Source organism: Equus caballus, chromosome 9 (genome assembly GCF_041296265.1).
Source record: "Equus caballus isolate H_3958 breed thoroughbred chromosome 9, TB-T2T, whole genome shotgun sequence".
Lineage (NCBI taxonomy): Eukaryota > Metazoa > Chordata > Mammalia > Perissodactyla > Equidae > Equus > Equus caballus.
In genome coordinates this window covers 19,951,915-19,968,368 of record NC_091692.1, presented here as the reverse complement: position 1 = coordinate 19,968,368, position 16,454 = coordinate 19,951,915, and positions in this window count along the sequence as shown.

The window sequence follows — 16,454 nt, the reverse complement described above, 5'->3', positions numbered from 1 at the left end:
TCTTCCACAGATTAGCTCCGTGCTCCATGTATTTCAAGTCTTATCCATCTGCCATGACTCACATTTGTCTTATCCAGGACACACTTATATCAAGATGGGCTGCACATTTATATCACATCACAACAACACATGATTTGGCATAGTGGGCTGTAGGAATGTTCTGGAAATTTCTTCCTATACTGGGACAGGTAGGAATAATTTAAACTTAACATAAATGACCAAAAAAAAAAAAAACCATAAATATATCCCACTAAACCCAACTTAAATATATCCCTAACTCAACTTTTCCTTAGCTCTATTCCCAAAGTTTCTGTTGACCTCCAGGCCACAAAGTGGAAGGGAAGTACTGAGGGGAATTTGCAGTGAAAGAGCAGTGGTCTTCACAGATCATGATTAATGCAGTTTGCTTTGGCAAAGTTTACAAAAACATATCACACGACCTTGGGGACAAATTGCTGGGGTAACCCTCCGAGCCTAGAAAGAGCTCGTGGAAGAGAGAGACCCTGATGCAAATGCCATCGCAGGTTATGACTAGATCTGCCTCTGGCATGTTTCATTTGCTCTGCTGTAGACTGCCACCGTATAGAAGAAACAAACTCCTGTGCCCGTTTCTTAGCTGATACGATACCCAGCAGGATGTCCCCTCCCTTCCAACAGTGTTAAATGCTTTCTCCAGAGAGTTCCTTTAAAGAGTCTGAAATTCCCAGACAAAGAAGAACCACTGGGTCATGAGAGCAAGAGTAGCTTCACTCCCCTGCTACAACGTCCACATGAGCTCTCAAGATCCATTTGTACATAATCTGCTTAGGGTTAAAATCCTGGCTCAGGCATTTACTACCTGTACAATGTTGACCAAGCTACTTTAACGTACCTGAGCCTTACCTCCTCATCTGTAAAATACGCACTGTTATATCTACACCATAGCAATGATTGCTATGAGGAGTACAGGAAATAAATGATGTTAAGTACCAAGCGTAATGCCTGGTTCATAGTGGGTGCTCAGTAAGTGGCAGCTATGGTTGTCCTAATCCTCATGGTTACTTTTTATTTGTCATAGACTCCCAATTGATTTATTCAGAAACGTAGACTGTGAGCTCCGAAAGTGGAACCTATCAGTTGATTCATCTTTGTATCCGCTATGCATAGCACAGTGTCCGTTACATACAGTAGGGGCTTAGTGAATATTATGGAACTGAATTGGCAGAATTTGGACAAAACTCTTATACACCCAGCTACAAACTTTGGAAAAGAGCTTTGCCTCGCTTTTCTATCACCAATTGCTGCACAGAAAACCTTCCCTCTCAGTGGGTCACTCCTGAGAGTGGATTACTATGTAATGGGTGTCACCTATTCCTCATTACTAATCCCATCTCTGTCATTTACTAGTCTGATGCTTTGGACAAATGACTTTGCCTCAGTCTTTTTATCTGTAAAGTGAAGATAGTAGTTTCTCCCTCCTGGGGCAGTTGTAAAGATAAAATGAGTTAATACACACAAAGCTCTTAGAAAAGTGCTTGATAGAGAAAATGTGCCACAAATGTAACTATTATTAGTTATCACCAAAATATCCCAGGCTTTGTGCTAGAATTTGGGTTTTCGGAGCTCAGTAAAATGCTACCAAGCGCCATTCTCGGGTGGGCCTTTTCGGCAATAGTCTTTCTCATTGTGTTTTTCACACTTCTCACTGTTCAGCCTCTGTTTACTATTTTTCTCCTCCAGCCTCCACATAGGACACAGGAAGCTTCTGTCTGGTTATTATGCTTTAGTGACAGCACATGAGGCTATATACTTGCTTTTAAAATTCTTCGCTCTCGACACCTGAACAAACTTTAGATTTGGTAGAATAAGCTGGTTAGGAATCCATCCAAGGAATTTAATGAGAGGACTTAACAAGAGCTAACAGAGCACTTCAAACTAATGCTCACCATATGTAAATGTGTGCCTTTCCTCTCGTGAGTGAAAATAGAAACATGATTAGGAGAAAAACTTGAGTATCTGTGCAGAAGATGTCTGCAATATGGGTTTAATTTTAATAAGCATTTTAATATTTCCTTACCATTTTAATGATTTTAATACAGAGTAGGGCATCGCATTAGTTTACAAAGTGAATATTTTCATATTCTGCCACACTGCTTTGCATTTTCAAGCAGAATCAACTTTTCTTGTTTCTTGGACTTCTTTCCCCTTGACTTGAGCTGGTCATTGATCTACGTAATCTCTAAACCTCCTTCCATTTAATCCATTTGTTATTTTAGGACATCTAAAGCATTTCGGCTACTGACTATTTTGGCATCAGGGCCATCTAAGTCATGCATAGGTTTGTTATTCCAGTATAGTCATTCCCCAAATTCATTTATTGACTTATCATGGATATTTCTCTTGTATTTCTAAGCTCTGGCATCATTTATTAGGAAGATAAATGAGAGTAATTAAGCTTCAAGGCCATAAGTGTTGAAACTCTTTGGAATTAGAAAGCTATTAAAATGACGGAGTGCTTGGCTCTGCCTAGGTAAGTCCTGATCTTTCACCTATGGCTCTACTACTTGGAGTAACCTTTGCTGGCTCTCCTAACAGCACTCGATGTTTTCATGAGGCCAAATATAACCCCACAGGCAGTGCCTTGGATGGATGGCCAGTTTGTTTTCAAAGGCCATTTTGACTAGATTACATAGCACTAGACTAGACAGTTGACAGGCATTACTTTTCCGTTAATATTTGTTAATCTATTCAACTGAATAACCGGACTAGCTGCTGATCAACCATCTCTTCAAGAATAGCAGTGATGCCTTTTTACAAAGGTTTGTGTGAATTTTTATTTTTTTCTTGAAAATAAGTCAAGCTTAGGATTTAATCACTTAAAATAGATAAAATGTAATTAATAAGATCATGTTTAACTCCTTACAAGTGTTATAAATCCCCTAACCTAGCCTCTTTACTTTCTTAATAGAGAAAAGCTCTTGATCAGAATCAAGAGATGTAAACAGATGTGAAAGAAATGCATTTGACTTGTATCTTCCTTTCTAAATGCCCTCCTAAAGTCCTGTGTAGTTTGGCAATTCTGGATGTGAAAATACCGTAGAGGTACTGTGAGTTTGTAAATTATCATCATTTGCTATTTTTAATTATCTGAGCTCCCACAATTCATCAGGAGACCTTGCTAAGCACGGTGTTTTACAAAATTTCCCTGGCCAGTGCTCTTACATTCTAAATTGCAGTCATTATTTCACGTTTCAGGTCTTTCTCATTATAAAACCTTTATTTTGGTGTGCACAAAACACTTTTCTTCCAATGAAGTGACAAACACTTTTACAATGCTACTGTTTTTTTCCAAACGTGAATGGTTTGAAAATATGAAGAAAATGTGAAATGAGACATTATAACATCTTTTCATGATGGCTTAAAAAGATGTATAACTTCAACAAAGTAGAGGCCACGCTAGAGAAGCATCATTATTGCTTAGTTAGAACATCCCAATTATAACCTCAATGGTTTTATTATTTTATCAAAAGGTAATTTTAATATTATTTGTAGTCAGAAATATGCCCTTAGAGGTTTTTTTTAACTTTTTTTTTTAAGTTTGGCTCTGAGCTAACATCTGTTGCCAATCGTTTTTTTCTTCTTCTTCGCCCCAAAGCCCCCCATACATAGTTGTATATTCTAATTGTAGGTCGTTCTAGTTCTGCTATGACGGACGCCACCTCAGCACGGCCTGATGAGCGGTGCTAGATCTGTGCCCAGGATCCAAACTGGAGAAACTCTGGGCCACCAAAGTGGAGTGCGCCAACTTAATCACTGGGCCACAGGGCCAGCCCCTCCCTTAGAGTTTAACACTTCTTGGATTTAACCAAAACTCTAGCATAAAATTTAGGAATTTAGTCACAAAGAAAATGTTGAATTGATGAACTGGAAAAAATACTAAGGGAAGTATGCTGGTAAACCTTTTCCATTTTAGTGATTTTTCTCTCTCAAAGGCATGTTTGCAACTTTTTGTTACCTTTCCAAATAATCTCCTTGTCAGTTCTCTTCTACCTGTGAGCACACACAAGCATGTGTTTTGAAAATCTTTCCACCTAATTGACCATATATTTAAGAAAGGAAATACATATTTGCATTATTTAAAAGTTAACACTTAAGCATTTTTTAAAGTGTTAAAAAAGAAGTTATTTCAGAAAACCAGCATATTGTATCATTGTATCAAAGCAAGGTTTTTGGGGTTTTTTTTCCCCCACAAAAATAGCATTCACACTATAAATGTCATGAGGGCAGGAATTCTCATCTTAACCATCTGTGAATCCTGGACCAAGACAGACCTCCAATAGATGTTAAATAAATGTTTGTTGAATGAATGAATGAATTCAATGTTGCAATATTCTTTTTTATATTTGAGATGCATATTAGATTTATATTTCATATTTTAGAATCATATATCCAAATTAAATATGGAAACTAGTCAACTAATCATATTTGTTATATTAGTCACGTTTCCCGTATTGTTTACCTCATCTGTACCATCCCTAAAATTTTAGTTTCAGATTCAGAACTACCTTTAATAACCTTTACTACTAGCTTTTGGATTTCACATTTTGTTTCTACAGAGGTTACACAGCAACCCATGACCACTCTGAAACTTTATTTATTGGAAAAGTGTATTTTAGCCTCCCCTTATTCTTCGTGTCTGAATTCACTTTATATTATTTTGCTCCCATTGCACACATTGTGAAATGAGAAATTTAAATATATCAAAATTCAGATCACATCATATTTGCCTTCCTTTATTCTAATTACATATAACAAAACAAGAAAAAAGGAAAGGGGGAGAGAAAAAAATCTCAAGGGAAAATTAGAATGGAGAAAAAAACAGTATGAAAATATATCAGAATAAAAGAATAAGAGGGCACAAAGTGATTTTCAAAGGTAATGTTATTCATCTTGTTTTCTGTCCTTTTAAATTTTCAGTTTGGGACTTAAGGACATTTGCTGTATAAAAAAATTAGCAGGGTGCCAACCATAACTCCAGTTTACCATCTTATTGTCTTCCCTCAGCTTTGAAATTTTAAGCACTTTTTTTTGTTATTAGTTGTCCCTTAGTGATCAAGTTCAAGACTAAAGTCACCTTTGCAACTTTTGCCACTGATCCAGGGAAATAAGAAGGGAAAAGAGAGAAAAAGAAAAGAGAGATTCCTTCTTATGCCAAAGAAAATTCTCTGAAAGAAGGACCAAGGCAGAAAATAGAATTCTTGTGTTTTAAGGGAGCGCTTTAAATAGTCTCATCAGTGGCTTTGCAACTGATTCCTCTTTTCCCCACAGGGCAGTTCTCCACCTGCGCTCCCAGGATCGTCACCTACAGCAGCAGCAGCACTTGGGAACTTGTTAGAAACATTTCCTTTTTAAATTAAGATAAAAACTTTATGTAATGGGAATTATGTGTGTGGTTTAAATAAAAAACTCATAATAACCAAGCACTCTGCATTTCTAAGTTCCTACTTTTTATGCCATCTATTAAATCAATTCTTCCTTAAAAATTATTTTGCAAAATTCAACCTGTTATTTTTGTAAAACTTTCACCTCTCCTCCTGTGTCCTCAAAATAAAACAAATGAATAGGTAAAGGGAAAATGACAGGAACAAAGAAGATATCAGTAAGATGTTAATAGATAGGTGCCTCTTATTCCAGAACCTTGGCGTCCACTGTTCTCTCTCCCAGAAGTGGATTTTCCACATCCAGTTTGGTTAATTAAATTTTCATCACTCTTTAGTGATACACAACTGAAATGACTTTCTCAAGGGAAATGATCTACCAAAATATTTATTTGGTTAATGTTTATCTCCAGCATCAGATTATAGTCTCCTGGAGAGTAGGGGCCATAACAGCTTTGCTCACCATTGTTCGCCAGCATTTATCATAGCGTCTGGCATCCAAAAATAATTTGCAAATGAATGAACAATAGTTTGGAGATCAGTGGTTAATATGCACTCATAGGTCCTGTCTATCCTGTCTCTATGAGCTGCTCACTCAACAGGTCTTTCAGCTGGAACAGAAATTCATCAGCAGTATTTATTAACAGTAGTTATCTGTTAGAAACAGTCTCCATTCTAAGAAGTGAGATAAGTATTGCTCTTTGTTCTATCAATTATGTCCTTTCCGTTCTGTATATTCAACATCTTTCTCTCTGCTAGCATTTTTCTAATTAGCAAATAAACAAGCTCAAACCTCACTATCTTATAAAGCCCATCATGCAACCCCAAACTAACTGCCTAACCTTCTACTTTCACAGCCAAGCTTCCTGAAAGAGTAGCCTAAAATTAATGCCTTGACTTCTTTACCCCACTCACTTTTCTACCCATCACAGTCTGACTTCTGGCCTCACCACATAAAAAACAACTGAGGACCTCCCAGTCGTTATATACAGAACACACACTTTTTGGTCCTTTTCTTATTTGGCCACTTCGTGGCATTTGGCTTTAAAAGAAAACTTTTTTGAAGAATTTTTAAAAGAAAACTCTGTATTGAAAAATCTCTCCAATTTGTTTGATGTGGCATTATTCTTCTCTGATTTTTCTTCTTTCTGGCCATCCTTTTCTCAGTCTCCATTTTGGGCTCCTCTTCTCCCATCTGCCCCTTAAATGTTGGTGTGCATAAAGTTCTGCATGTTACTTTCCGCCCCTCCCATTCTACACTCACTTCCTGGGAAATTTCATCCTTATACAGAGTGATAGATATAGTGACGATCTGCAAGTCGTCCTTTCTAGCTCAAATCTCTTCTAAGGAGACGCCTTACTTGTTCCCTCCATGTGGATGTCTCATAGTTAGCCGTAACTTCACGTGTCCAAAGCAAGAAATCTAAAACTCAGCCTCAACTTCTTCTTGTGCCTCACCTCCCACATGTAATCCATCTCTGTATTCCATTGTCTACCTCTTAAATATCACTCAAGTCTGCCCTTCTTCTCCTCCTTCCCCAGGGTAGAATCTTACTTCAAGCTCTTTCTCATCTGCGTTACTGTAATGCCTTCTACTGGAGTCCCAGCTTCCCAACTCTAACCCATCTGCTGTCAGGCAAAGGCTTTATGATTTCAGCATGGTGCAGGACAGAGGTAGATTCCATCTAGAATCAAAAAGAGTAATTTATCCAGAAAAAGTGTACCCTAAGGCAATCTATGCCTTCCTTTCTAATTCTAGGATAATAAAGCAATGCTTAGATTTGTAACATGATCCCCTGAGCACACATACCTATCTAGGAAATACAACTTTGGAGTATTCTCTATCACCTAAGTTGGTATCTCATTATAAACTATAAATTTTAGTATATAATTCATTTCCTCCTTATGTATATGGCCTGCAAGGATCTATTTCTTATAAGCTGACAAATTGATAACATTAAGCTTTTGAATGTGCAAAGCTTAGAACCAGATCTTGGTGGGTGGTGACTAATGCTAACTATGGCAACCTCTACCAGCAGCTTCCAGGGGGCAAATATCTAATAACTCCCTGTCTGAATAGCTTGTCTGTTGGCCTCTGGCACATCATGACTGTGGCATTAATTATATTATGTCACTTTTAAGGGATAATGAAAGACCACCCTTTCCAAAAATGTGTACTCCATAATTTTCCCAGATCCGAAACTCACGTATATTTCATTTTGTTAAAGTCAAGATGGATAAACATTGTAGGTGGACTTGCTAGCATGATTCTTGGAATAGTCTGGAAACAGACCCTGTTCTGCTCCTGCAGCACTAAGTTCAGGAATGTATTTGGTGCAGCTTCTACTAGCTTGAAGCCTGAGCCTGATGGATGACATATTGTTCTTTTCTGAGAGTATGTGCTGTACCCTGTAATCTGTTAACTAAACCCAATACAGACAAAGTGTGTCTGAGACGGATAACGTGGTTCCTGGCCTATATCCAGACTAGTCTATGAGCAGAAATACTCCAGCCTGGAGTTTAGAGAGAACATGTTGTGCTGCCAAAAGCTCTCCTAAACTTTGAGCTTTCTCCCTTTCCTACTGAGTGACTGCAGAAGCCATCTCTCTTCCCATAGGTTCTGTCCTCAAAATGTCACTTAAATTCATTAGCTTCTCCCCACTCTCTGATTATTGCCTCACATGGATCCCTCAAAAGAAGAGAGTAACAGGAGAGCATCATAAACTTTGGAATCAAAGAGAACTGGGCTGAAGTACCAGCTAAAGCTTTTCCTCACTGACTTGAGTGAACCACATAACATTTTTGAGCCTCAAGTTCCTCATTGGTAAAGTGAGAATAATTATTTTTTACCTCAAGGGATGTTTCTTGGATAAAAGAGATAAAAATAAGGGCCATATATCCAGTGCTTTAGATGCACTGTCAGATTTGGTATTTACAATAATCCCAATATAAGTCTATTATTATCCTCATTTTATAGACGAAGAAACTGTTGCCCAGGTAAGTTAAGTAACTTGCATAAAGTCGCCAAGCTAGCAAAGGAGGAGTCAGGCTTTGGATCTAGGCAGACTGGCTCTAGAGTCACTCAACAACTGGACTTTCAGCCACTGTACTGCCTATGCTAAGTACCTAGCATAGTTTCTGGCACACAGGAGATGCTAAATAAACGTCTCATTAGGACAACTGCCACAGCCCCTAATGGATTTCCTTGACTCAGGTGCTCTCTCTTCCAATTTATCCTGCAAGTTTTTCCTAGAGCCAACTCTCTGAAATGCAAATCTGATTTTAAATAAATATAGAAAAAATTCTTACAATACTTTTCTTTGCCTAAGGAAAAAAGTCTAAACTCTTAATTATGTCATTATAAAGCCATCCACAATATGGTTGCTACTTACCTTTCCAGAATCATCTCTGACACTCTGGATCCCAGTCACACATCATCTTATGTTCTTGCCATAGCGGATTACTCACTATGTCTCAGTCCCTTGTACAATTTGTCACCTCTGCTTGCCTGTTTTGCTTCTCCTTTTGCTTATGGCAATCTCCTATTCAGCCTGCAAGATCACACTCAAATTCCATTCCTTGGCAAGGTACCCTTAGTCCCTTAACCCCTCACCTACCCCAAGGGTAGTCCGTTCTCCTTCCTCTGAACTCCATAGCGATTTATTTATACATGTTAACTCCTCAACCACAAGCACAAGAAATCTGAACATACCCATGATCCATTATATTCTCAGTGACCTGAGAATTAAATTATAGTTTGTTTTGCATTACTTCTGCAGGGAAGAACAAGGAAACCCCATCTTTGTCTTCGGGGGAAGTAGAGGTGAAAATGTGGAGATTCAGAAAGAAAGAAGAGTATTCCTCCATCTTTCCTACTTCAAGGAGAATAAACAGCCTCTTCATGTTTTTATATATTTTTATTGGCTGCAGGCTTCCTGAAAGGAAATCAAGCTCTTTGTAGAAGGAAGCTACTGAATAAACTCTTTGTGTTTTGTGGCTTGATGAAGGAAAGCAGCCAACTCCCTAGGTGGCTGCCTGGGATTAGCAAAAGGGTTAGTGTTTGCATGTTTCTCAAAGGACAGATGTCTAAAATTTACTCAGGCCAAGCGTGTTTTTATTAGCAGGACTTTGGAGAAGAATAGAACTGTATATACCTGGAAGTTCCAAGCACTAAGAGTCATGGGGGCACTAAGTATGGAGGGACGGCCCCCTAAGGACCCCCTAGAGCAAGAACTAGCAGTATTAGATTTATCAGACAAGACCTTGTAGTGCCATGAGGAGCTAAGACGGCCATGGCAACATCAAATTCCCCACCTGAATGTGGTTGACTAGTGTCCCTCATTTTTGGTCTCTGTAAGGCCTGGGATCTCTCAGTGATCCAGGTTAACCCAAAAGTGTGATAAAAGACTTGTTGCCCACGAGGTATCTGAGGTTTTCACTTAGTTTTTATTTAATTTGAAAAATTTTAAAGGTAACAATTTATATCATACAGCCTGAAAGAGCTCAGACTCTTCTTCTATACACATTTTGATATTTAGGATGGTGTCTTCATGTCTGTGGGCTTAATCTCCTAAATATCTCCTGAGCACATCCATGGTCACTCCATTTTTGTCCACCAGGCTAGACTAAGATACTGTTGTCTCTCACATGAATCATTGCAACAAACTTTCTCAAGTCTCTCTGTTTTCACTCTTGTGCTCCTCCAATCCATTCTCAATGCAGGAGCACTTACTTTAAAACAATATTCCAATCAGGCTACCCCTTCATTTAAAGTTCTTTAAGGGCTTCTCATTGGTCTTTGGATAAAGACAGACATCCATAGTTCTCAGCCTGCTCTAGCCCCTGCCTGCCCTTGAACTTCACCTCCTACCACACCTGCACTTGCCCTCTGGACTCCTGCCATGCCAGCCTTGCAGTTCTTCCCAGACACCAGGCTCTTTTCCACCCTAGGAACCATGCACACACTTGTTCTCTTTGTATGGAGCATTCTTCCCTGGGAAGGAATTAAATCGTATTCGTCCTTCGGAGCGCAGGTCAAATGGTCAGGGCTGTTGTCCAGGAATCCTCTCTGACAACTTCACATACTCATACACTTACATTACTTGCTCCCACAGCCTTTTACATCACAGTACTTATTACAGTTTTCAAATAGAGATTAATTTTTGTGATGGTTTGTTCAATGGCTTTCTCACCAATAAATGTTAAGCTTTATGAGAGTAGGGCTTGTTTTGTCTGTTTTAAAAAGAATTTCTCCTTTACAGCACTTAGTGTTTAATAGAAGTTATTTGTAAAATCAGGCTCCATTTTGTGTAATTATAAACACTTAAACCTGGTATTGGGGGTAAGATAGTGATGTGAAATGGGAGTAAGGAAGAATATATTTTTATAGTGGTGTGTTGGAAAAGATGAAACCAAATGAGAGAAAAGGAAGCTCATGATAAAACAGTTTGTCACTGGAGTCTGGAAAGTATGAAGCTACGATGACATGAATACTGGTGCCAAGATGGGATCAGAGAGGTGGAAAATCAGGGGAGTGATCTGTGGTTTTAAGAAGTGAAACTCAGGAGACAGGAAGTTGATCCCCTGAAGCAGATCCCTGAGGCGGGAGACAACTCCCAGGTCATAAAATCAGAAATGCTTTCGATGTTTGGGTGGGACACCAGATGAAACAGTAAAATAATTGTACATATAATTGATAACAAAGTAATAATAAACTAAAATGAACACTTAATTGAGACCATAGATGAAGATCCAAATAGTTCCCATTCAATAGTGCCTAGAAATGGAAATTAATATTACTGAGCACAGAATTAGTAATCATGCTAATATAGAATATGTAAAGTATATTGTCTTTATTTGGTGTAACATTTTTATTATTTTGTTTCCTGAGACAGTTATTTATTAGCACTCTCATATATTCTCTCCTGGCTTCAGTTCCATCCTCCCTGTTTTTGTTTTAATCAGGTCTTAAACTTTTTAAGTGGGGATTCTCCTCCTATTTTCAGGAATAAAATGCCAGCAGTTGTGGAGTGCAGCAGCCTCAGTCCATGGCCTGGGCCTCCCTTCCAGTCTCACCATTGTGGTAGGGGTACTGGCCAACTGCCAGCTGTCAGCGTCTGTGCCTCTTTGCCTGAGGGCGTTTCTGAGCTCAAGCTGCCCTGCCTGGGGAGGCTGAGGTACCAGACAATTAACTCCTCCTTCAATCAATAATTGATAGAAGGTGGTATATAAATAGACCGGTTTCCTCCTTCCGTAGTTAGGGTAACTCTGAGCTGCGTGTTCTGCGCTAGCTCCAAGAGTTGCCCAGTGGGAATAAGTCCCAATTATTCACAATGAAAATTTGCCTGCTAGCTCACCCATTATTGGCTGCTTTTGCTTTCCCTGTCTCACTTCTTCACTCCCCTACTGCTGTTTACTGCTGATTCCTAGTCTTGCCTCCAAAATAAGCTACTTACATTCACTTCTTTGTCTCTGGGTCTGCTCCTGGGGGAATCCAAATTAAGACAGTGAGGAAATAACGTGGGAACTCCTACAGCACTTACTCATGTCATTGTTGTTGTTCTCTATGCCTTTCTCCTTAATTTAAATTATTTGTGGAAAGAGGCTATTTGCATCTCTAACACTCACACCCAGTATCTAGAGTAACCTATACAATACTGCTTTGCAAAATCATTAAACTACAATACTGTTAATAGCTGACACTTGCACAGCACGTTTGTGCTAGACATCGTTCTAAGAGCTTTTCATATATTAACTTATCTACTCCTTGCAACACCCCTATGAGGAAATGCACCAACCCAAACACATTAAATCCACATCTTATCCAACACGGAGCTTTGCTAACAACCCGTGAGAGAAATGAGAAAGGCAATGGTCTGATATAGCACCAGTATCTGGGATTCCCTGAACTATGGGATGGAGCTTCCTTTTTCTGGACTGAGATACACTTTGGTTTTGAATTAACAGATAATCACTGTGTATGAAGTACAAATAAGCCCATGGAAGCTGCATAGTTTCAGAGTGTTCCCATTTTTCTATCTCCTTAATCACATGGCTCCATGTTAATCCCATAGTCTGTGTTAGTTACCAATTTCTGTTCTTTAGTGGAGCTGTGACTCATAAATCCATAATTTACAGATCAATTTCTAATAAGAAATCTAGACAGATCAGGAAGGTCCTCCTAAAAGCCTCCTTAGATAAGAACTTAGAAGAGAGAAGATGCTAATAGCCCCTCCTATTGTCTTTCAACTATAAAAAACCATTTGTATGTTTTCTATAGTCAGGTATGGATTACCTGAGGCATCTCTGAGGAGGCAGGAACTGAGTTCCAGACCTGCTGTTAGTCTGTTTCTTCTTAGGTAATTGCAGCTATTACCACCCCTATTTCACAAAAGATGAAACTGAGGTTCAAAGAAGTTAAGTGACTTACCCAAAGTCACACAGCTAGTAAATGGTGGGACTGGAAATGAACCCAGGCCGTGGACTTTAGAATGCATACTCTCAACTACTCCGGGAGATAGGTGGCAGGTAATAGTGTCACCAAGAATTATCACACTGCCTATGGTTTTGTCATGGGTGATTTAACCTGGTTTTTGCGTTTTCTTTTCCCTAATAAAACCAGGAAGAAGAAAAATTTCTATTCATTGTTAAAGTGTAGTGATGATTACAGCTTTCAGATCAGAGAAAAAAAGCAAATAGCTAGTGTTGTGCAGAGACCCTCAGATGAGGCAATTCAATAGAGAGGCCATTTTGCAGGGTTTACCTTGCTGTCTGTAAGTAGAGTGTTCCTATGAAACCTTTTGTAGCCAACACAGTGTAAAGCAAAGAAGCAGTTATCATTAATTTTATGGGAAACATTTTTGAGTGTTTCCAGACCCAAAAAATAATCTGCCAAATCATACCAAATAACACATCAAACTTAAAATAACACTAACATACAATAAAAGCAGGAATGGCATGATAAATACACTGCCTGTATAAGGTAGAAACAATGTATGTACAGTGTAGTTTCACTTACCAGAATTGGGAAGACTGCCAGAACGTGGGAAGGCTGAGGTGGTGGTGGTGGTGGTGGTGGTGGTGTGTTAGGCTGAGTCATCGGAGGTCGGGGTGGGAGCAGGTACGGGAGACGAGGGTGTGGAAGAGAAAGGAAGAGATCTCTTAACGTCTATTAACATGATGTTGAGATCTATTAACATCTCGTGGTTGTCCGAATCCATCAGGGCAGGCAGGTCACTAACATCTACACCTTCTTCTATGTCTACCTGCCTCGGTGTCGAAGGTCAGGTTTGTTTTCTGCTGTGGCTGATGTGGCTGAAGTAGAAGGCTTGAAATACAACAGTATGCTTGACTGCCTAGCCCCTATAACACCTCACTGCAGAACAAACACTGGATGTTATTTTCACTTTCCACCTTCTTGTGAAAGTGAAAATCCTCTTCGGATTTCTCTTGGGTAGTGAAAATGGGTACCGTAGGCCCCCCATATCCATAGTTTCACTTTCCACATTTTCAGTTACCTGTGGTCAACTGTGGCCTGAAAATATTAAAGTGAAAATTCCAGAAGTAAACAATTCATAGATTTTCGATTGCTTGCCATTCTGAGGAGCCTGATAAAATCTCACACCTTCCTGCTCCATCCCACCTAGGACAAGAGTCATCCTTTTGTCCAGTGTATCCACACTGTATACCCACCAGTTAGCCGACTTGGTTATCATATTGACAGTGGCAGTATTGCAGTGTTTGTGTTCAAGTAACCCTTATTTTACTTAATAATGGCCCCAAAGTACAAGAGTAGTGATGCTGGCAATTCGCATATGCCGAAGAGAAACTGTAAAGTGCTTCCTTTAAGTGAAAAGGTGAAAGTTCTTGACTTAATAAGGAAAGAAAAGAAATTGTATGCTGAGGTTGCTAAGATCTAGGATAACTTTTATTAAAGTATACGGTTATAATTGTTCTATTTAATTGTTAGTTATTGTTGTTAATGTCTCACTGTGCCTAATCTATAAATTAAACTTTATCATGGGTATGTATGTATAGGAAAAAACATGGTATATATAGGGCTTGGTACTGTCTCTGATTTCAGACATCCACTGAGGTCTAGGAACGTATCCCCCACAGATAAGAGGGAGTACTGTATTAGTGTAGGTCTTTCATAAAAGTGGAGTGTTGTAAAGCAGGTTTTCAGATAGCGGGGGAAACCTGTACATTCAAAGAAAAGAAACATTCTAAATTGCAATCATTGCACAAATCTGTTGTTACTAGAGTTCATGAAGACTGTAATTAAAGTCATAAATTTGAGCAAATGCAGACTAGTCTGAAAATTTTCTCAAGCTAGTAATAAAGACCTAGTTATATGGAAGTTATTATCCCACCACAAATGGTGCAGAACACATATGGCATGGAGATGGGTGAACATGGACAGCAAAAGGACTGGAGACCCTCTTAGAGAAGTTTCTCTAAAGAAAGGCTTCTCTTTGCCACACCTGGGAAAAGGTCTTTATAATCACTTAGTGGGAAGATAGTTAATCTCAGAATCATATTTATAGAAGCTTCTGTTTGATATACTTGATGTATGTATATCATGTTAAAGCTAATTTACTAAATTGTAGATAGTCCTTATTTTAAAATGTTGATTTCATTCTCTTAATAAAACCATCTTTTGTATGTTTGAATTCAAATGTAAACACAGTCAATCAAGTACTGGCTTCGATAAATATCTGAACTCTAAATAGCAAGTATAATAAACATTCTGGTACCCAAAATTGTTCACCCATGTAAACCATGCCCTTACAGTATGCTTTTTAAGCAAATCTTCTTGTCTGGGTCCATTATGTTCCCTGCAATGTAATTTCTATAGGAGGCACTCAGTGGATTTTTCTTGAAGGAAAGGATTGCTTTACTGATATCATTTTAGATTTACCCTGCCCCAGAAAAATAGATGATTTCAGCAAGGATGATCCTGATGGGAAATTGAAACAGTCACAGATGTCTCAATTATATTTCTATTCTTTTCCCACAAACAAACCCTGCTGAAAACCAGAATTTTTATCCCTTCACTATATAAGAAACGAAGGACTAAAAATTTACGTCTGCCGTCTCACCTCCCTGTCACCTTCCCGGGCTTTGATGTAATGCAACCGAATGACAGCCCCTATTTAATTAAACAGATATCTGGATTAGCTCCAGCTGTGGGCCTTGCAGTCAGTCCTTGTGTGAGCAAAAAGGGGTGTAATCCCTGGCCCATAGATCATCTCTGCATGGGAATCTGCTCTCACTCAAAGCCATCCGCAGGACGCTGAAAATGATTTTTTTTTCTTGTATAAATTACTTAGAATGTGCAGCTGCCCCCACCCCATCAAGTCCTCACCTTATGAAAAGGACCAGAAAGACTAAGAGCTTGATTTGTTCTCTTCCTATAAGTACTTTTTCATCAAAAGAGACCTGCCTGTTGATGCACCCAGCATTTCTTTGTTTGCTGCAAGAAGCGCTATAGATGTGGTTTGCTGTTTAATGCAGTTTTTTTTTTCACATGCATCTCTCCAGATGGGTGTAATTTGATTCTTTGATATATACTGAACAGATTTTTTAGAAATAGCTTTTTTAGAGGCAGATTTTTGTTGCAATATGACTTCATCTTCCTTCCAAAAGGAGGTATCTTGATCTTTCTGAATGGGTTTACTCACAAAACCCATCCTTTTAATGCAGAAGGCAGCAAGAGCCTGTCTCTTACAGATTAGACCAACTACCATCAGTGGAGAGAGTAGGGACATGTCTATTTTGTTGGGTCTTGTGACAGCGGACAGAGACTCCTCAATCTGGGTAATTTGCCAACAAAGAAGCATAAAGAAAGCCCTTGAAGCTATTCAGAGGAAGGAGTGGGTAAATATGCACAAACAGGGTGGCTCAATTATTATGTACAGCTTAGAAGAGGATGAGCTGAACTCACAGATGTCCTTATTGTTTCTGCTGCGGGTTGGGGAAAGAGCATCTTCTTGCCAGAGAGAAGCCGGCGGGGGGGCGGGGAGGGTGGGCAGAAAA